Source organism: Mizuhopecten yessoensis, unplaced genomic scaffold (genome assembly GCF_002113885.1).
Source record: "Mizuhopecten yessoensis strain PY_sf001 unplaced genomic scaffold, ASM211388v2 scaffold9061, whole genome shotgun sequence".
In the NCBI taxonomy this organism is placed as follows: domain Eukaryota; kingdom Metazoa; phylum Mollusca; class Bivalvia; order Pectinida; family Pectinidae; genus Mizuhopecten; species Mizuhopecten yessoensis.
The window spans coordinates 194,501-217,871 of record NW_018407859.1 but is presented as its reverse complement, the minus strand read 5'-3'; the positions used below and the strand labels follow the sequence as shown (position 1 = coordinate 217,871).

Genomic DNA, 23,371 nt, shown 5'->3' with positions numbered 1-23,371 from the left:
CATACTCCATACAAAGCTGATACACCAGATGGGGAACTACGGTACCCTAACCCTGGTCTACTAGGGAAGCTCATACACAATACAAAGCTGATACATCAGAGGGGGTACTAACCTAACCCTGGTGTACTAGCTAGGGTAGCTTATCCACCATATGTCTGCAGAGCAAGTACTGAACAATTTTTTAATTTGGATACATCAATATGTACATTTTTGACTTGGTTAATTCAATCTGACACAGCTTTGACAAAAACATACAACCTTTGCAGTCTTCAAAGTAAAGGTTTATAACTATATCAAAATTAGTGACTAAAAAAATAATAATTACATTATGCATGATGCAAGCATTCACCAGTGTAAGAAGTTTTCCTTACCATCATATCACACGCTCTCATCTCCACACGAATACTATCACGTATCCAACGTACATTTGTAAAAATAGTTATCGTGATTCTGATTAAAACAATAAGTCTTCTTGCCAGGAAATCCCAGTGTGATATATTTAGATCTGTGCAGGTTTCAATGATCTGTGCTCCAAAAACACATGCCTACCAGTAAAATCAATATTTTTGCAATTGTTTAAAATATGAAGCCAAACTTCATTTTGAGGCGGCAAGTATTGATTTACTGCGGAGAAGATGCTAGGATTTACACATAGAATTGAGTTAATGTAACAATAATACCAGTATGTTATCTTATTTCATTGTGGTGGTAAACAAATTGAACGGAAAGTCTATTTTTGGAAAACTAGAAGAAAGGATGTATGCAATTTTAATCAGAAAAGGTTTGCAGCAAAACACAGAGAGCAATACAAATTCCTGCACCTGGAATTGTATGGTGTCGCCAATTGTATTCCCAGAACATATGACAATCTGTCTATTTATCACCTAATTTATATATTATTTAGATAACGTAGTTATGTTTCTGCTTCAAAACTTCCTAGTTCACACATACCTTAGATGTGTGAAACATACATGCACCATGTACACAGTCACATACAATGTATAGGTATATCAAAACACAGGCAGTGAAATAGTTTACGTCTATATATTTACTTCTGAACGTTTGGGGAAAAACAGATATTACCTGCTCAGGGTCTATATTCTTAATATTCTTAAATGAACCAGGTCATTACAATATGTGATTTATAATATCTAAATACTGACATGAGGATAAAGTCATTACTACTGTTACTGGACTGGGCCGGTTACTGGCCAATGACCTGAGGTAGGCCAATCAGTTAGAGTGTACATCTAGAATTTAGAGGACCTGTGTTCGAACCTGGTGTGGCCCTGTTGCATTTTCCCTCTCCTGTTATACAGTTAGAGTGTCCATCTAGAATTTAGAGGACCTGGTTTCAAACCTGGTGTGGCCCTGTTGCATTTTCCCTCTCCTGTTATACAGTTAGAGCGTCCATCTAGAGTTCATAGAGGACCTGGGTTAAAACCTGGTGTGGCCCTGTTGCATTTTCCCTCTCCTGATATACATTTAGAGCGTCCATCTAGAGTTTAGAGGACCTGGGTTCGAACCTGGTGTGGCCCTGTTGCATTTTCCCTCTCCTGTTATACAGTTAGAGCGTCCATCTAGAGGTTAGAGGACCTGGATGTGAATCTCGTGTGGCACTGTTGCATTGTCTCTGTCCTGATATAGAGTTAGAGCGTCCATCTAGAGTTTAGAGGACCTGGATGTGAATCTCGTGTGGCACTGTTGCATTTTCTCTCTCATGATATACAGTTAGAGCGTCCGTCTTGAGTTTAGAGGACCTGGGTTCGAACCTGGTGTGGACCTGTTGCATTTTTCCTCTCCTATTACACTGCTAGCTGAATGTTTATTTACTTGTTTCAGCAAGGAGTGGTAATGTATGTTCTGAGGAGCTTTAAAGAAATGTATTTAAACATGCAACTCAACAGTCACTTTGGAACACCTACCAGGAACCAATGTAATATCGTAGAATGAAGTATCCATATTTATGTAAAATCAATACCATCTGATATTTACCAGCTGTTCATATCATCGTTGACATCATTAGATCCCTTGGATGATAAAATTTTACACATCAATAATGTACTGTACATGTTTTCATTATCTGTTTTGTTCTGTCTACCAATATAGCGTATCTAAAATTGTAGCTATGTGTTGTTATTAAAGCCACACAACACGTTGCCACAGAAACCAAGACACGGCCGTCACGACACCATCAATGCAGATCTGCAGCTGATTAAAAAAAGAATTCCTGGCATTTGTCAACAACATGCATGGGAATGTGTAGCATGTTCCTAGCTCACGCAACACATGTGCAGCACAGAACATCAGGTGATGTGATGACATCATATTGAATTCTTTTTTTGTAAAAGTACTGTTATTACCTTTAACACATACATGAGCAGACAATGATTTTATACAAATTCTGTACAGGATCACATCTTGTTGATCAAAACGTTTTACATCAGACAATGATGTTTAAGATATGAAGTAATCATGAACAATGTTTTGTCAAATTAAAACCATTTTTGCTCGTGTAGATATTGTCTGCCCCTTGATATACATATATCATTCCCCGTATCATACTTCTACATATCTGCAATAGATGGAAGGATACAAATATCCTACTGTCAGTAATATTTGTGATTCAATAAAGAAAAATTATCAAATTTAGCATCAAGATAAAATCATTTTAACATTTCACAGTGCTTCAACCTGGCACCATGCCATAGCATGCAGCACAAGCATGCTTATGATATAACCATGTAACATGTTTGTAAACTTTTAGATTTTTTTTAGAAAAGAACGACAATAAATATGACTGTAACCTTCTTGCTGAATTCCTACGGTGATCTGAAGTTGAAGAGGTCACTTGTTTTCAGGGTGGTACCGGTAAATAAGACATATCCAGTTATTTGAAGCAGCATGTGAAGCGGGAGAGTTTATAAACACTGGAGGTTACATCCTCATCTCCTGGCACTAACAGGATTCTACAAGGAAACATTTCCAGTAATATGTAACAACTGAAATGAGACATACTGTAGTTCAACATGTACACATCCTCCAGAAAAAACCTAAATCTCTATGCCACATGGCTAGTCTAGGACATAGGTACTTCAGGAAACATATAAATCTATTTCCTTTTTGTGGCTGTATAGCCTGATTGAAACAAATAACTATAACGTAAATATTAACAATTTAACTTTATCTGATAAATGTAGCTGTTTCCTTTACTGCTTCACATCAGGGGAGACTTACTCTCAATGTGACTTATAAATATTTCCAATAAATCCATTTTTTAAGAGTAAAAATGAAACATTTCAAGGAAATTTAACTTAAAATCTAGTCCGAGATCAGCTTACTGATGTGTGTATATCATATACTATGATAGATAGGTTGGCAAATGTTCTTAATCCATCTTACCAGTAATGTATTATAAACTGACAAGTGGACTTTTACATTACAGATAATTTTATTTGAACACAAAATTAACGGGTTTTCAGAAAAATGAGGTTAGCCTTTTAATATATATGGTTGATGGGATATATGGGGTTTCTTGTTTCTAGCACAGGCACCTCGCAGTCTGCACATGTAATCTTATAATGTAACCTCAGCATAAATACTCCATCACCAGGCTACCAATATCCTAGTACCACCATTTACAAACAGTGTCAGTGCAATATCAGAATTATAGTTTTTTTACCGGGAGACTGCAAGATTTATTTTAGATAACCCAGTGTCTTCACCTCATACCCGACCTCTTTACTTTATGTAAAGATTTTGCTGTGTAATGAAATTTTAAACTCCTGTATCCATCTCAAAGGTCACAACCCCTACTCATACCTGTTCATCAAAGGTCATGACACCTCGACTGTACAGTCAGACACGTTCCTTTAATATACAATTTACTGCATCAGCATGGCCTTTAAATATAAGTTTTTTTACAGAGAGCATACTGGAGTTGTATATATAAATGTGTTTCACTTTCCACTTAATTGAAGACTACCTTTATAATGAGTTATTACAGTACTTCACAGGTGTGTCACCCTTTTAAGCCTGAAAAGCTCAGCTTGTCACCTCCTAGGGGGAGATAGCCCCGTGCAGTATGGCGCGATCTAAGTCATAACAAAAGTATGATGTCACGTCATCAATGCATTGACGTCATATGTCAACCGTAGCAGGCCATGGAAGACAACTCTGGATTAGCTGGGAAAACATGCAATCAACGCTTGTCTGCAGATTTGTGAGTGAAACAGCATGGGAGAAAAATAATCATCTCCTACCTTGAGGGTGTGACAGAGAAATCTCCAACCCAAGGGATGAAATCCTTGTTTGTCTTACACGATAATATCATCCCAAGGAGGGTTTACATGGAAAGGAGAAAACTTTTGANAAAAACAACTGAAAAAGTTGGTAGTCAATACCCTAAGTACATTTTTTTTTTTTGATATCCAAAACCCAATATATAAGTGATTCAGGTGCTTTTGGACAGGTACTTAAACACTGCTATACCATTTTACTTCGGTATACCATTCAAAAACATCTATCATTTTAAATTATGATAGTACACCTGATATCTGTTCTTTTGTCCATATGATGCAATATAAATCATTTTTAAATCTACACAGATCATAAATTTAACAAGTACAAGAGATCTGATAGAATCTATTTTTTCATTAATACTCTTGATCGTAACCTTACCACAAACTGATCACTGGTATATATGTTATACCTCATAAAGCACTAAAACACTCATTCTTGTCCACACATCTGTTTTCAATATTCGTTATACAAAATGCTTTTCATTTTTTATTTGTCTGGTCCGTAATCACAGTTGGCATTAATTTCTCTACTGGCATTTGATATCTATGAATATCAAACCTAACTACACAAAAAAAGTCACTCCTATTTTTCTGGTATCACTTATCTCATCTTTTTTATTGCAGAATGTGCTATTCTTTATGAGAACATGATAGCAAAGAGCAAGACTTCAATGACCTTTTTAATATATATATATATTTGAATTTTTCAGGATATAAAGAGGTATGTACCCTTATGAGTTTCACACCCAGTCTCGGCTGGTTAACAATGGTCTAGGATGTTATCTAGGAACATTATGACACTGACAGTACACACAATAAACCAAGGTAATAATAGCCTTCTCATAGCGTACAACGAGCCAGTCACCATATCTAGCGAGACCAAAAACTCTGAGGGGACTTCAGTTTGGAATGTAAAAAAAAATATGTAGTTATGAGTTTTATCACTGAAAAAATGGAAATTGTTTCAAGTGTTTTTTTGAGATGAAATGTCAGTAAATCTCGGAGGTAATTAGGTAGGATGCAAATGCTTACACTGACTGACAAGAATCATTCAAGGTTTAGGTGTCAAGTTGGATGGAGAATTGTCTGTTTTTTCATACTTCCCTGAATAAGGTTTATTGGTATAGACTTATAGTAGAGTTTAATCTATCATAAATGCCACAAATTGTTACTATGAAACTAGATATTGAAACTTTTATAACCTGATATATGTATGCAAGATGTGATAATGTAGACAGTCATACAGACATTTGCTGAACAAGGATTTTATCAAACTATCTGGAAAAGAGATTTCAGTAAGCCAGAAATATAAATAAGAAATTTGACCATCGGATGGACTTTAGTGTTACGACCATGTTGAAGACACCTCAGTGAGTGTTTTGAGCCACACATCAACATCTTGCAGGAAAGTATATCAGACTTATAGCTTATGACCATGTAGAAGACAGCTTACATTTAGAAAGCCGCCATAGACTCTACATCCACTGACTGTTCAGGTGAAAAAAAGAAGACAAGCTCAATGAAACTCTATTATGCCACCATTAAATGGGCATGGAGTAAGACAACACACCCATCCTCTGTTCATGTATTGTAGAAGACAGGTAAACCAGACTCCAACAGTCAACATAAAAATTGTCTCATGCCTGATCATGTGAGAGCTCAACAAGTCTAAGCCATAAAAAAATAAAAAAAACTTTTACTACTAGCTTATCCCCCCTTAGTTTAGAACGTAGAATCAGACATCTAAGTGATCAAAAGTATTGGAGTTCATTTTTTTCTAAATGATTTAATATTCTAGAAACTGGGGAGGGGTGTGGGTGGGGGACGGGGGCAGTCTATAGATAGATATGCAGGCGGGATACATAACACCCAATAACACGACATAAAATCTACCTCCAATGAAATGTTCCCAACAGATCATTATATCCAATCAATGCAAGTTTGTACTCCAGCTCTAATCACCAATAAGCCTTGTTGTTGAGATAATTGGTTCCCCTGCAGATTTATACACCTCATTTTTACAAGTTTGATATCACTTGTTTATCCAGTTCCCTTGTTTTATTTGATAAGTTCACAATTATTTTTGTCTATCTTATTGTGTTGTGTCTGGATATTCAGTACACCTTCAAACCAGCAATCACCTTGTTAAACTGAAATAAAAATCTTGATAAAATAAAAAATAAATCCTTTATATCATCCAGTAACTTCTTAGTCCGAATTATTCTGACCTTTTATCGACTTTTTTTATATCGGTCTGTCGTCGATTAACGTCAGAACTCCGACCCTCTATAATATGCGGGAAATAAGCGATCCGCTCCCGGAGCGCACTTCAAACAGATATTTTAGAAACAAATCGTCCTGCACTTTCACACACAAGTCGCACATGGATCGAAAGATCTATTCTTTATGCACAAGATGAACATAAATTACATGCCTCAAACAACCAATACAATCACTAAAAACATATTTTTTCAAACTTACTCTGTTTTACTTTACGTTTTTGATAACCCCGCCTTCTAATGCCACGTGACTAAAATCTCGACGGCCACCGTCATAACGTTGGAAAATACCTTCGGTAATGCCCTACTTTCCATTAAAAACATGGGTTGGTATAGAAAACGTTGGAAAATACTGTTCCTATAATGATCTTTGAAACATGTTATTGATACCACCTAGTGCATAAAGAATAGATCTTTCGATCCATGTGCGACATGTGTGTGAAAGTGACAATTTGTTTCTAAAATATCAGTTTGAAGAGCGACCCAGGCGCGGGTAGCTTATTTCCCGCATATATTATAGAGGGTCGGAGTTCTGACGTTAATCGACAACAGACCGATATAAAAAAGTCGATAAAACGTCAGAATAATTCGTACTACCAGTAACTGTACCACTGCGGGGCAAGTTCAGAAAAGAAGGTGGTATGGAAGAAGAGAAAAGATGCAGACCACTTTAGGGGCCTCGACTTCAGCTTTACTCCATGTTCATACTGAGCCTTTCCTGGAACCCTCCACAAGTGGATGGAGGATCCAGGATAAATGGAACATGGCTATATTTCAATATAACACCCCAAGCTTTCAGCCAAATTTCTTTCAACAAATCTGAGCTAAAGTTAAATTTCAACTTTATGCATGAGTTCATTAAAAAGATATTGATGGAACTTGACACGAACCATATATGTATGTACTGTAAGAATGTAATGTATTTTGGTCCCTGATTGTCTAAGCTGAACTTTCTCACTTACAATTCCGAAAATCGTCGGGAAAGTCATCTCCCCAATGATTCAGCGATCACACCAGGTTATTTTATGGTAATTACCCAATAGAGCTGACTGCACTGGCAGCTGTCACGGAACTGGACTGCAAAGCGGAGACAAGAAGTCAATATTTCATACCCTGCTTTACAGACTTGTCCTTGACAAAATCTAAACTGACACGGAACTGTTGCTGCCCATGGAATGATGTCACTGTTATGGATACAGATGGGAAATGATCTCATCTTTCAACAAATACACTCAAAGAGTACAATTCTAATCACCAGAGACGATAAAATATTTAACATGAAGATTTGTGAACATGTCGTCTTTCAAGGAGGTATCAGGTTAGGTGTATGGAATAGTTTTTACTAAATACAGCTTCTAGTCTAGCAAAGAACTAAACTTACGAGGAATAAAACAGTCCAAACAACTTAATTATTTAGTCGAACTTTATTATTTTTGACCTATTTAGCCCTTGAAGGAGAGAGACATTTCAATAAGGGTTGAAAAATATGAAGGTTAGGAATACCTGTAGGTATATATTATTGTGGCCAAATTTAACAATAGACAAAATGGTTTTTAAAAAGCTAGAAAGTGGACTCCTGCAGTTTCTAAACCACTATACTATTTTCAGTTCTAGTGCAATTGTGAAAACCATAAACATCAGTAGACGTTGTAGCCATTTAGAGAATTATAACAGAGATTTAGAGACAGGTGGATCATATATGTACAGGAAGTCATTAATGAGACTAGCCTCTTGTATAATGGACAAGATCATAAACAGAAGGAGGCAAATGGGTACACACAGGATCCAGCATTCTTTATACTAATCATACACAGGATCCAGCATTCTTTATACTAATCATACACAGGATCCAGCATTCTTTATACTTATCACATCTATTACCAGTATTTAAAATGTACCTCTGTGCTGCAGGCAGTAGTGTCAGTTGATACCTCAGTACCGCCTACTTTTATACTCTCAAAGATCCAAGCCATGCCTACACACCATCTAAATCCTACTTTACAATGGAAGTTCGGGTGTTGCTGGAGTATAGTCATGAATACTTTATACATTAATTTCTACATTTCCTGTAAAAGGACAAAATGAACATCACTGTTCTAAATTAATACAAACCAATCACAAATCATCCCTCTAACATCCTACTCAAATATTCCGGAATCATTTTGAAAGGTTTTATAGACATGCATGATAATGGCAAAGTAATTAGGCTGAATGAACATATAACTGTGTTTCAGCTTGTGATGGTGTGTAAGGTACCTAACTCCAGGCTACATTACTGGTACAGTCTTAGAGAAACACTGGTATTTTGAAGGCACGTAAACACAGCAATCCATATTCAGGTACGAGAAGGATGATAGTCAAACTTGTCCTGAGAATAAACCACTTTTGTGAAGTTCAAACAGACAGCCAAGTGAGCAAAGTTTAACACAGGTAGTCTCTTCATGGAGATGGTGGCATTATAGCAGGTTTAATACTACATTTCCAGGTAACAGGATGATAAAAGAGTAAATGAGACAATGATAACGTGGTTTAATACTACATTTCCAGGTAACAGGACGATCAAAGAGTAAATGAGACAATGATAGAGTCCTTTTCTAGGTAACAGAATGATAATAGTTCATGTATTAGTTTACTTCCAGATAAGAGAAAGATAACAGTCCATTTTAAGTTAATCCATCGCTAAAATATAGATACACTCTTATTAAGGTCAGACACATGTACTGAATGTTCATTTTATTTGTAGCAACCAAATCTTTGCTCTACTTTACTCTTACATATGTCTATGTTTGAGAAAAGCTTTACACTATAAAATCTGACTCTAATTAAAGGTGGGCTGATTGCAGGACAACAAAATAGCATTAGTTAGCATTTCTACTGAGCTGTAATTGACATAGATGGGCTTATTACCAGGCATGGGCTTATTGGTGATACATAGCATAGCTATAGGCTGGTAAACAATCTTTATAAACAGCTGCTCTTTGATGTAGATTTCATGGTAGGAGGTTTAGGACAGTTCCTCGGTACCAGTTACAGTCATCAATTGTCAAGTTCACCCCCAGATACTACTAGTAAGACAGTCCCCCCACTGATATTTATCACACAGATACCAATATATAAGCAAACTTCTCAACACATTCCAATCAAGCACCACCAGTAATATAATGTCTGTAACATGGATATGATTAAACAAATTCCTAGAGAGGTTCGTGTTTATAAGAAGATGGCTTCCTGTTTACGCTGCACGATCTATATACTGTGAAGGATTTACCCCAAAGCAATATCAATGAAAATATGGCTTCACCCAAGGTACGTAAGACTCACTGGAGTATGTGCACACACCTTTACACCTTGTACAGCTAAGTACCCGAGCTGGCCTGGTATTTCTAACCCATTAATCAACCTTACCTTACATAGTATCAGTGAAATGTCCACATGTCATCACTTAAGGTACTGATATATCTTACATGTACCCTATGTTGTATAGAATACAGTGACACAGCATGTCAGGTACATGTAAATGAGCTAGACAAAATTTCCAGGAAGTATGACGAGCAACAGAAAATAACAAAATATCCAGATTTAAAAAAAAAGCTTCACTCTTTGTACTGAATTCCTATTTAAAGTTGTGTATTCTTTTGCACATTACATAAATATATTCAAGTTAATTTCACTATCTTCCTTGAAATTGTAGTAGGAACAGGTTTTAAATATCTAGTTCTAACATGTCTAACTTGACAGAATGATCTTGATTTTCATTTTAAAACTCAGAAAAAAACCTAAAACACTCTTTATCATAACTTAACCAATATCAGCTCACTAACTTAACACAACACTTTCTAGAAAGTATTTATGTCTATCAGGTCTTTATGTCTTATCAGAAAATAAGTTCCAATCACAAGATTCACGATGTTTACATATTTATCGTGTCTGACAAAACTTACCTCTGTTGTATATAACACTGTTTTAAGGATCCTTGTCCCTCTGCATGAAAACACTTGAGAATTCCACCGCAGTTTACAGTAACCTCCCCTTATTTTCGTTTTTGAAACAACTCTAGTGGGTTTAAGCTAGGGAAGTACCCCTGATCAGGTAGCTGTACTGGTTAGAGGTGACCTATTGTGACGGGAGGTCAACAGTTAGAATCCTGGTATCACCCTGTTGCATGATCACTTTATACCACTGTTGGTGTTTTTTTGGGTCTATTTCACATTTATTAGTGTTTTGATAAATGTTCCGCACGGTATAGGCTTTCTTTTCAGAAATGATTTATTAAAGCTATTGCCTCATACCAGTAAAAAATGTCCAATTCACAGTTACATGCAGTCTTTGGTACAGGCATCCTTAAAGTGTTTCATCGATCAAGGATGTGTAAATAGGGTAATCCCCTACTTATTTTTTCCACTGTAAAAGGATATTTACATTTTAAATTTAAGTGTCCGCGCATGCCATGGCGGAGCTGTACTGTAAGATCATATGAGAGTGATTTTTTTTGGGAAAACATGCTTTTCCACAGGTTCCATATCACTGCCTGTTGCTAATTTGACATAGACGGGATAATTTATTATACACACTTCCTGTATAGTTAGATAAATATTATGTCTGCCAGCACACCAGCTTATTACTTGAAGACAAATCTGTAAACTATTGATTTATCAAATGTTATCAACTAATGGATAACATTTCTTAATATAATAAGATTACCATAGTTTTATGACAAAACTAGCTACAATCTTATTTTTCACCATAAAAGAAAGCTAGGTTTATGCCATGCTTTCACTTTTTGATATAATTTACTTTTTAAACAAGGATTTTGTCTTGAGTTGATACAAACTTTGTGTCAATCTGTTTAACAGGGTATAAATGTGGTTTGTTTATCCAATTGATCCAGTAGACTTATCAGTACTCTGTGCATTGGTGATTTTTTAATGTTATACACATGCACAATGTTTTGGCCCACCAGCTGTACATGTATCATACAGGAAGAGTAATATCATATTTAGTGATAAGACTGATTACCGTAATTAAGTGCTGAAATCTCATAAACACAAAAGTAAATATTAAATATTTATCATACATGTATCATACAGGAAGAGTAATAACATATTTAGTGATAAGACTGATTACCATAATTAAGTGCTGAAATATGTAAATTTGTTCACAATAAATAATTCATTTTCACAAGATGAGCCTTATATACTTACACTATAGTTATTTTTTACTGGGTAGATATTTAATGTGAAATTTGTGAAAATTCAACAAACAGGTTATCTATGTACACAGATTATACTACTACAGCACCGATCAGTATTACCGAGGGTGCAAGCATTTCAAAAGCTAACATATTTTGACTAAGTAACATAAGTAGAGTGATTTTTATCAGCTGATTATTAAATCTATAAGGAATCAAGTACTACATCTAGAAGCTAAGTGATTTGATGAATTTCATTCACCTGCTGAGAATCTGTCACACAAAAAAAGTTCTCACCGATACGCTGTACAAATGAACGTGTCTATAAAACTAGTATTATAGCTGTGTTTACACCGGGTTCCTAACCTCACACACCATACACCACTACACCACTTCTGTTTTTATTGGCATTACTTCTCTGTTGATTGATTTTAATGGAAACTAAACAGTTGGTCAGTGAGATATGATGGATACTTACTGAAGTGAACTGACCAGACAGGTTTGTGTGTAGCAGTTAACTAGAGTAGGCCAACAGCCACCTCATCTATCAAAGTGTGAAGGCTATTTATACCTAGGATTAGCCAAGGCAACCTAGCTACTGCTTGGAAAAGGATGAAATTATGTACTTGTTCCCGAATGTTCACCCCATATACTGACAAGTTCTATACAGAATATGTAAAATGAGATATGTTTCTGATTGGGGCATTATAATACAGATAAACATGGTAACCACAGGTTTTATACAAGTAAACAAATGCATCATTTTCCGCGCTTACAAATATCTCATCATTCATCCCACCACAGGTGAGATAACTTATATACTCTTGTTCTGAGTGGGACATTTCTTTTTGATGATGAGGGCTTTCCTTCCCTTAATTGGTCTTACATAGACTGTGAGTAACTTTCAGCATTTGTTTATGAAACAATTACCTTACTGGCCTACATATGTACACTGATAATCTCTCTGACTACCATACATTTACACTGCCACCACTCATCACCAGTGGCTATGAGAACTGAAGAACTAATTCTATGTACATACACACATATAGAAAACATCACCTTTTATGACCATTATAGAATTATCAGCTGTTGATATTTACTAGAATTATCAGTTGTTGATATTTACTAGAATTATCAGTTGTTGATATTTACCAAACTGAAAACAAATTTTAGAAGACTCACATGTGTCCCAGATATTTTCAGTCTATACAAAGGTTTTATTCAATAGTATTATATAGCAGACAGATTAAGTTAGTCATTTTATCATACGTTATTATATCCAGAAAATCTTCAGGAAAGATGCTTTTATCACTTCACACTATGTGAGTACCATTAAAGTGGTATACTTATTCCATTACATGATTTATTCATCAAAGTTATTCCCCTTGAAACGGACAAGGAGAGAAGTAAACAAAGGGAAGATATCAATATGTGAAAATCAATCCAGCGTTTGGATGGAAAAGCGGGGTGAATGTCACAATACCTAGGAAAAATCCACTATAAGATATGCTATCTCGAAACTGTGAATTACCACGGCAACAGTCAGGCAACAGTCATCGCTGGTTTTGGCCCCTAACAATAGCTGATGTGGCCGCTATAATGTGCTCCAACTGATCAATAATGCAATGTTGATTTCATGACTAGGCATGTGAAGTTCTAATTTATTTCACCTCATTCCCTCTCTGTTTCCCAGTATCAACATACTAATGGAGTTCATCACTGAACGGCCTGGAGTCAACCTACTGTATGATACCCAGGCATCATGGGCCTATAATCACCTAGGCCATGGAGCAGAGTGAAACTAGTCAATATTACTATTAAAATTCACATGCTCTTTACTATTCAGCTTTATACATCAGCATTAAATTTAATTCAATCTATGGCATTCTTGCTGGCCAATTACATCATTGGTGTCAATATCTAATTAACTAAAATTGTAATGTCATTAATAATTTAACATTTTTCTTGAGTACATTTTAGCTATATATGTTATGTTGTTTATTCAAACCATCTACTGTTAAAATATGTAGTTTTCTTTTGAAAAAATATTCATTGCATGAATTCTTATATATGTGCTTTAAGATTCAAAAACTTGCTGTATTTATTTGTGAGGAGTACACCTACAAACTTGTTAGTTTATAAAAATAACTTGTTATACTTGTTTGTGATATTGTTCACCTACAAACGTGTTAATCTATATTGTCCTAGGCTGGTTATAGCTGGAACATGGATGTAAGTTAAGCCTGATCAATCAACCAACCAATCATGTGTTAGTCTATACACATGTACTTGTGTTGGGGATAAAATCTATGAACTATAATTGACACCTTATTTCTAGGGTTTTTATAATATGTTATGGTACAGTAACTATACTGATAGCAAGGTACGTCTATACAGTAAACGCTAGGGACTTTAGATATTTCTGTCTATGTTGAAACATTAATATAGAATATTCAAACTTCAGCAATCTATTTTACATACTAAGTAAGTAAGAAATAAAGTAGTCATGTGGTTGCATCACTTACATGGTCTCCATGATCATTAATCATCACATGTTTACAAGACCAATATGTGCCCTATTGATCAAGCCGCCGATGCCTTGTAGGTACATATATTTATATATAATATGTACTAGGTAATAGCAAGTACCTGCTGCTATACAAACGTAATTCCACTAACTATACCAGCTATACACCACATGTATTCTGATGCTTACATGAAAACCTGCTGTGTTATAGTCAAACAAATTCACTGAATACATCATTTTCTCATTTCTCCTACAGCAAATTTATCTAGACATACTGACAGTAAAATACCTTATCTATAAGATACTATCACTTCCAAAATGTCAAATTATAAAGTCACAAGTGCCTTAAAGGAATCCCATGTAAGTGCATCGTTTCCTTGATCGGCCTGTACTATGACTTACCTATGTAGCATCCCCTATAGCTGTTGCGGAGGCTGGCCTTCTATGTTTACACATACATCCACAGAGAAATTATTCCACAATCACAGTTAAATATGTCCAAGTCTGTTTTCTTGCACTTCCTGCCTGAGTATGGTGTGACAGCTGATCCCTATGATACCCGGGGGGCTCAACTGTGGAGATGAAAACACCAGGGTCAGTGGATTGAAGCAAGCACCCTGCTACACATACTACAGCCTAACATTGACTGATACATCTGCCAGAGGAAGTAGCTTTATGCATTGGGGGGGCCATCTCAAAACCAAATACATCGGTATCAACACGCAAAATGCCAGCTTATCAAGCAGCATCAGCTTGTTTTCTAATATCTAGTACAGATATAGCAGCTCTGCCTCGATAGCAAGACTATATTTCTGAAATGAAAACATCGTTTCAGCAAGATGATTAAAGATATACATGCTCACGCTAATTTTGTACTAATTTGTTTAAAACGAGTATAAACTACAAAGGCTTGTTTACAACTTTTAAACCATAGTGGGATTTTTGAAGGTTACGATGTCTCAAGGTGTCCTTCAGGTAATAAAAGACTGGTTTGTTGATAAGTGAAGTGTACTCTGACTTATCAACCAATAAAGACAAGATGAAACTACAGATAAGCTATTGTTGATGTACAATTTATGTCTGTCAGAAATATAGATAGACATTGGATAAAAAAAGGCACATAATATGGGAATTGTTTCTGGGGAAACCGTCAAATAATCCTAGATATGCAGCAATGAAGTGATGGGAATAATGTTTTCTTGCTAATTGATCCTCATTAGAAAAGGTTTATTATCAAAGGGAGGTAAATCCTCTATGCTGTACAATGTACATTGTAGAACTTACCTGTCAATTGTCTTTGACACGGTAAGCAATTTCCTTTGTAATTCATTTCATGTAACGATTGTTAACATTTTAAATTCCTCACACATTTTGTGTGAATAATGAGAAATGGGTTAAAAAAAACCCAAAGAAAAAACTAAATTCAACACTAATAAGTGTGTACACTTGACAAAACAAAGTAGAGTGTCTTTGTCCATCTGTCTTCATCCATGGTCGCTGATCAATTACTATAATCGGTGAATGGAGAGACAGACTAAGTGGATGACATGCAACATAAAAAGAATGTCTTTTTTTATGCTTTTAAACTCTTTGTCTAATTTAGAAGATTAATGAGATTTTTACTCGTTAAATTATTTTTTGTAAAATTAAAGAAAAGAAAGTGTTAGCAGTGACCTTAATGATAGGAGTGATTGTAATTTTATGTATGAACGGAAAAATAAAGTCACAAACAAAACATTAGGAAAGTGCTCTGCTTATGAGTTAATGATAATATATGGTATGTTTCCTTCAGCTGCTGATCTCTCTAAAACACTGTGACAACTTAGATGAAGTTAAGAGCAGATAATTTCAAATTACAAATTTTAATGTAAGACCTTATCTGTATAGTTCCAGTATATGAAATCTAGGATACAGATTTAGTTTTAATAATTAAGGAGGTAAATAAGGATTTTCAGGTGAGGCCAGGACATTTGACTGGGGTGAGTTTTCCACATGTTTTAGCTAGGCATCCTAATATATTACTTCACCTGTTAATGGAAATATGGAGATGCCTTTTATAATTATACATTCTTGCATGGCTATTCAATTTCATTTCTTTGGAGGTTTTTTTTCACCTTTGGTTTAACTTTAATAGAAGTAGGTCATGTGGTTAATGTTTAGCATCATAACAACTCTTAATATATAGCGAAGTATATTAATGCAGTAACCTTATATAGATGATGGGCAAATTAAATACCATTACATTTTAGCTGATACACAACTCTCCATAAATCAATGACAAACTAGATCAATTAGAGGTCAGACTAAAGGTCAAACAGTAGATCAGATCCCCTCCCACACTGTTGATAATCTGAGACCAGTCAAAACAGCCTGGGACCAGTTCTCAGGTTCTTGTGTGCTAAATTGTCTGAAGGTCACATTCATATTGAAGGTCAAAGGAGTCTGACAACAGGGTGCCCTCTGACCTTTGATATGAGAACCTATATTCCAGGAGACTCATAGTCAGGACATGCAGAGAGCTGATCCTCTTATCCCTAACCCATGGAGTCTAAATATTACATTGATCTGGGCAAGGCTTTCCTCTCTGTTGGAAATAGTTTTAAACTGTAGCCAGATAGCTGATGCTCCTAGCCTCGTGATCTGACCATGACATTGCTTCTTTGATAATCAATCCATCTACTACTGATTGCAAACCAAGATGTATATAAAGCTGACTAGTTGAGCTATTAAATCTATTAAGGTACTGACATGCTAGTTTAATGTTATAGATCCCTGTAGAACGTTTGTTCATTACTGTTTTTTGTTTTTACATCAATGGCCATCATATAGACCACTTTGTGCAGGAAAACTCTAGATATTGAACGAGACTCCAAATTCATGAAATCTACCAGCATGTTTTTGTTTTTTTGTTTTTTTAACCTACTGTAGATGAAAAGGTAGGTTGAGCACAACAATTAAAGAAGAAATGCAATGTAAGCAGTACTAGTGTACGTGATCCTACAAACATTTTGGCACAGATTCCTAATACGATCAGAATGTTAAAAGTTGGTAGCAGTGCAAGCAATCTTAATCAATGCAGGCAGGGATATTCATATCATTATGTCAGTGAATCAGAACTACACCTACTTCAAGTGATGGTTGTTGTGTTTTTGTTGGTGCAAGCCACCTTAAACTGATGTGTGCGACACCTTGCATGGTGGACAGCAGTGCAATCCACCTTAAAATCTCAAACAGCTAGCTATATAGCTGACCATTTTGATAGCTGGAGGGGTTGTACTGACCAACCAAACTGTTATCTAATAACACTAATGGTGATGGACAGTGTTTATCATTAGATCTCCACTGGACTCTATCTGAGGAAGATCCCATTCACAACACAATTACTATAGTGGGTGACCACAGGCTAATTCTTGTAATTGTATACGCCTAGCACTGACTTTACACAAACTTTCACAGATTAGAGACTAAGAAGGTGGAACCAAGCATACATACTCAGGTATTGTATACAAACACTACCAGTCACAGACAACCTAAACATACCTACACATCAGGAGGTCCCTCTCATTCACACCAAATCAATCTGTATGTCATTAACTAGTGTCATGTCATCATTACCCAGAATAAAATGTTACAATGTTGACCAATATCACAACTTAACTACCACATGTTACCAGTGATATAATAACCATGGATGGAGTTAAGCCCACCCCTTACTACTGTTTATATCCAGTGATGAACTTGGACAGTATACATCCTGCATTGGTCCAATGCTTGTAAGCCCACCCCATGTTAGTTTTATATTCGATGAGCTCATGTTTGGTATACATCCAATGATAATCTAATGCTTGATGTTAAGCCCTCCCCTTGCCAGTGATGAGCTCATTACCAGTAACTATACCCATTTGTTTATAAACTTTCTGAGGACAAGGACCCCTGTTTTTATATAGAGTAAATACCTGAAAGTCATCCATATGCTTCAGAAAAATCATAATAATTTGCAATTTTATATAAGCAGTGGTTTTAAATTTCTACTGTTGGTAAATGGAAACCCTATGAAGCCTGTCTTTCTTTTTGACCATAACGACTTGACAATCTATACAAAATCTTTCAATTATTTACAACAATAAATTTCAATTACATATGACAGCGATGAACTTTATTTTTCTATCATTATGTGTTTAAAGTTGGTGGCACTTTATTCAATCATGAGCAGACCATCATAAAGCTTCAGATAGCTTCGTGAAATTGACAAGAAGTTGAAAGCTATTTTAACTTTCAAGTAGAATTATTGCGAAAACATTTCAAAAATTGAGGAATACATTCTATCACAGTAAATAAGATGCAGACTGCATTTGTGTGATAATGTACTACTGTACCGTTCCCTCCCAAAATGTGAGGAAATATGAACATTGCACACACTTCTAGTTGCTCAGCTATTACACACATCTGTTTAACCTCTCCCATGACTCTGTCCTCAAACCTAGCTAAGTCCCGTTGGGCGTAGTAGTCGAAGTTTTTTCTCTCTTCTGTACTACACCAGATTTTACACAACCCTATCATTTCCAAGTTGTTTATTTGAAGAAACTGCAGACCTAGATTTAGCTTAAGCCTTATAAACTTAATGGCAGCACAGACCCGATCAAATTTTGCAAATTCGTAAGTTGTAAATTGATTAAATTGTTGGTTTGGAATTTAATATTTTCACAATTCATCCTCTTTATGAAGCACTTGTATCTAAGACACAGATCTAGAGAATTGAATTAATTAACTGATGTTATATTCAGAATTAAAACCAACACAGTGTCCCACCCTCTACTCATCCACTGAGATGATGTCTACAGTGTCAAGTGGACACCAAGAGCGCAAGGCCATTTATATGTATCTGTTTGTATGTATATGTGTGCTGCTATTGTACATTAAATCATTTCATAAAACGACCATATGTTATCTAAACTGATATTTCATTGTAATCTAAATGGTCTGTATACTGAGTTTTTATACATACATGTCAGAGTCAGAGGTCAGATATCGCCAGCCAGCCACATTTTTCGATGATGTTGTAAATGCTAGTAGATGTTTGACGCTGCGGAGTGTACAGGTATATTCTGCTTGTTAGCATGACTTAATTTACATTGCACGATGTACAACAATATAAAAAAATCATGCCGACGAACTTGAAGAAAGGGGGTGGGCTTATTACCAGGCACCCACTCATTGCACGAAAAGTAAAGCATAGTGGGGGTGGGCTTATTACCATACAAGGGGTTATCACTGGTAATATATGGTACCTGTGCTACCTTATGTTGACATGTATGCCCTTTCTGTAAGAGTCCATAAAAAGATATTGGTAAAAAAACCTTTCGTAGGTTAAATAACCTATGATCAATATTAAAGGTAAACAATAATGCATCCGATGACATCACACAGGAAATTCTGAACATCAACACTTCTCTACACACCAAACAGAGGTTGTGACCTTTACCCCTAAATGAATACGGTTCCTATTACTCTATCCAAGAACAATTTTCATACACTGGGTCACTTGGCCATGACCTTAAACAACAATTAGGACCTACCTAAACATTTCTTCTGTATTTTTTTAGATATAATCTGATGTAAATGGAAAGTTATAAAAAGAGGTCTCCTTACTCATCAGGTAGTCTCTTAATATATCATTCCAGTATCAATTCAACATCACAGTAACTACAAAATTGGATTAATACTTCTTACATATCATGATCCGTACATATATATATACCCGGTATGTATGGAGACAGAGAGAGGATATACTGAGAGAACATAAATCAGATTCCTGGATCAGGCCGTTTAATTCTTCTAGAGATAACTGTTTGGCCTTTGCTAACTGAATTGACCCAAAACTGGCCAGGTGCTTCCTTTTGTATCCATAAAAGAGCCATTTTATCTTGACAGAGAGTTTGGCCATTTTACTACAAATACATGAGATAGTTGGGCAAACTTTATGCCTCCTAGTCTTTACAGAGAGGAAGTAGAACTGGTGTGCTATCTTTGTTAGACAATAAGATGGTGTTTTAGCTGGCCAGTATCACATGGCCCACACCTGATAGACTGCCTACATCCCTTACTACCCCCAAACCTGATAGGATGCCTGATAGCACCAGCAGACCTGACACAGTCCCTTTACATACATGGTCTCTAATCAGCTACTGAAAACCTCTGAAGCTCAGGTACACAAATTGATTATCTACTTTCTACTTGCTCAACAAAGTTTTATTGGCACCAGAAATGTTCCCAAAGTAATTTGACACCTCCTCCGTGAGATCGACTTGATACCAATAAAATCTATAGGTATCTGGTGTAATGCAAAGCTTTGCAGAACCTGACAGAATTGTATTTGATCAGAGAATGATTAGTCAGGCAGTGTGTGTGGTGCAGTATCTAAATTAAATTTGCTCCTGAAACAGAGATTTTGTTACAACTTCAACACCAGTGAACTTTGTTTCAGAAACAGATCTTGTAACTTATTCATCATTGAGTTGTCATATGTGCCACTTGGGAGGTTTTAAAATTTGTATTACAAAATTGCCATCCAATGAAAATAACTCTGACATGTCTGAATTATTTCTACTGAAAAAAAAAGAAAACATATTGACCTGAAAGTGCTATTTCTTATACATAATTTTAAACTTTACTCCCCTGGGGAGGGACAGATTGGATTACCTATGGTAATGAAATTCACAGCAATAATAAAGGAACATCACATCATTACATTCATAAAAAATATATTGTTATTAGCATTTCTAGGTCTGAAGAGGAAGATTTTTCAAATTTTGCCAATTTCCCCACTTTTGGCCCATTAAGTCCCCTGTGGTGTGGAAACACTATAATGCATAGTCTTCTTTTGTCTTTAGGCCATAGACGCCTTCTGTAAAATTTTATTGATACTTGAGTGATACTTGAGATCAGTGATATTTGAAAAGAAGTTTATAATGTAAATTGTTTATCACGGACAAAAGAAGATGATGGACATAAGGTGTTCGCAAAATGTTACATATGACTTTGTCTGAGGTGACCTAAAAATCTCATCATTGACTTTCACAAAATTCTGGATACTGTATATAAAATTTCAGCTGTGTATTTTTTGGTAGATAAATGAACTATACTTGTACAGATTACCATGTACAACTTATATAATTAACTGTCTCAGGTAAATAGTACAGGTGTACCGACTGACCATAATATTTCAGCAATATGGACAGGAAGCCAAAGAAGTTACCCACAAACCAATAGGGTTGATTTCAAGTTCAGATTTTATGGAAACTGTTTATAAAAGAGAGCATGTTGAGTTTTATTGAGGACATTTATTACATCCTATTTAGAAGTAGAGGAAGGCTAATCTACACTAGTCAACAGTATATTGCCATGTTCCTAACACTGCCCAGGTCCCACACTTTGTCGCACCAGGGACAGACAGGGTTACACAAATACGCCTAAAAAATTCACATTTTTGAAGATAACATCCACACAAACTTACAAACTTTATTTCCTAATCACTAGGCATTTTCTAATCTGTTTATATTTCCGTTGGCATATACTATCACACCCTGTCGATCATAGGGAGGAACTCTTGTCACTGTACTGCCAGGGTCACTTACTTGGCCATTATGAACCAGGCCACTGATCCCATCCACTACCAGTTGTAAAACTAGTTGAACAATTAAGGATCCCTGCACCTGACTATCAAAAACTCTAACTAGGCATTGGGAACCTTTATATAATAGCAAGACTATATTTCTGAAATGAAAACCATACCCTGCGGACATTTATAAAAAATAAAATAAAAAAAGTTATAAAGGTGAAACAAACAGAAAGAAATCAACAGCAGTGTTCTGAGTGTTAAAATACACTACACAACAGTGCCAGATCAGGGTTTGACCCTTGGATCATTATATATAGGATCTTACATGAGTTTCCATTTCATAGGAGATTTATGATTTTTTTAGTTTAGCGAGCCTCTGGCGAGCTAAAATGAAAAATTCATGAAGAGTTTCATAAATTGTATATGAAATGAAAACGAGTATAAGATCCTTTTTATCACATAATCAAGATTTGTGGCATTTATTCGTTAAAAGACAATTTTCATGCAACCTTAAAATGTAAAAAGTCACCATTTTGACACGAGTATGTAAGTCAGTGACGTCATGTACTTGTCCTAGGCATGACTTCACAATTGAAACAATTGAAACTTACAACCAATCACAGGGCTGATAGGTCATATTACATGAGTTAATACGCAAAAAATATGACATGGGTATATTCACTGGATAACGCAGTATACAGTTGTTTTATATGCCTAATAAATATCAGTCAACAGTCAAAACTATTTTCCCTCAGAGTTGGGACCCACCAGATGAACTGTTTCCCTTGGCCGCCTGACTGTTGACTGATAAGGCATGAAACAACTGTTTTGTTACTTGATCAATGAAAAACACAAAGAAGTAAGGATTCATCACTGATTTCTTCAAACCTGTCCATGTCGATTGTACCGACAGACGACCGTCAACAATCCAGTACCAAAAACGCTTGATCATCGGGGTGCTTGTAATTATAGGTGCGTTCGATTACCTAACATGTGACCAGTCAACAGTCCTAGGGTAGCAAGCACTAAAGTTGAAGTGAGTCAACAGTTTTACGGTAGCACACATGAGCTATAGTAATTCGTTTGGTGAATTGTCTGGGAAACAGTTGAAATTGATTAATATGCATTTATGTACGAGTCAGGTAACAATACATTATGTGATAAACTGTCTTTCTGAGCTACCTGGTCTACTGAAGAAACTTGGCCCTGTCAAGTCTACAGATATATCTCAAATCAATGGGAGGTTACTGTTTGTACCGTAAACTACAGTAGAATTCTCTAGTCTTTTGCCTACAGTAGGATTGATATCCCTATTATCTTCCTACGTCTTAATTACATGTGTATACTGATACATGTATAATACCTTGTACTTTCAAATCATAAATTTCTATATAAAGAATTTTATTTTTGTTTTTTTAAGACTTTGTTCATTCACAGATGGTGCCAACTATCTTC

At 35.7% G+C, this 23,371-nt stretch overlaps 1 protein-coding gene across 7 annotated transcripts in view; it reads right to left on the bottom strand.

Moving 5' to 3' along the window:
• Window positions 1-23,371, bottom strand: part of LOC110457254 (semaphorin-2A-like) — a 121,645-nt gene that overhangs the window by 62,255 nt on the left and 36,019 nt on the right. For 2 of the 7 annotated variants that reach the window (XM_021508442.1, XM_021508443.1), the window contains one exon: window positions 14,701-14,870. The exons of 2 other annotated variants lie outside the window; for them this stretch is intronic. The gene's annotated coding sequence lies outside the window, so the exon portion shown is untranslated. Of the gene's footprint in view, window positions 1-2,807; window positions 2,970-9,985; window positions 10,086-14,700; window positions 14,953-23,371 lie in introns of those variants that run through there. 3 more of the 7 variants (XM_021508441.1, XM_021508446.1, XM_021508447.1) reach the window with 3 other exon arrangements.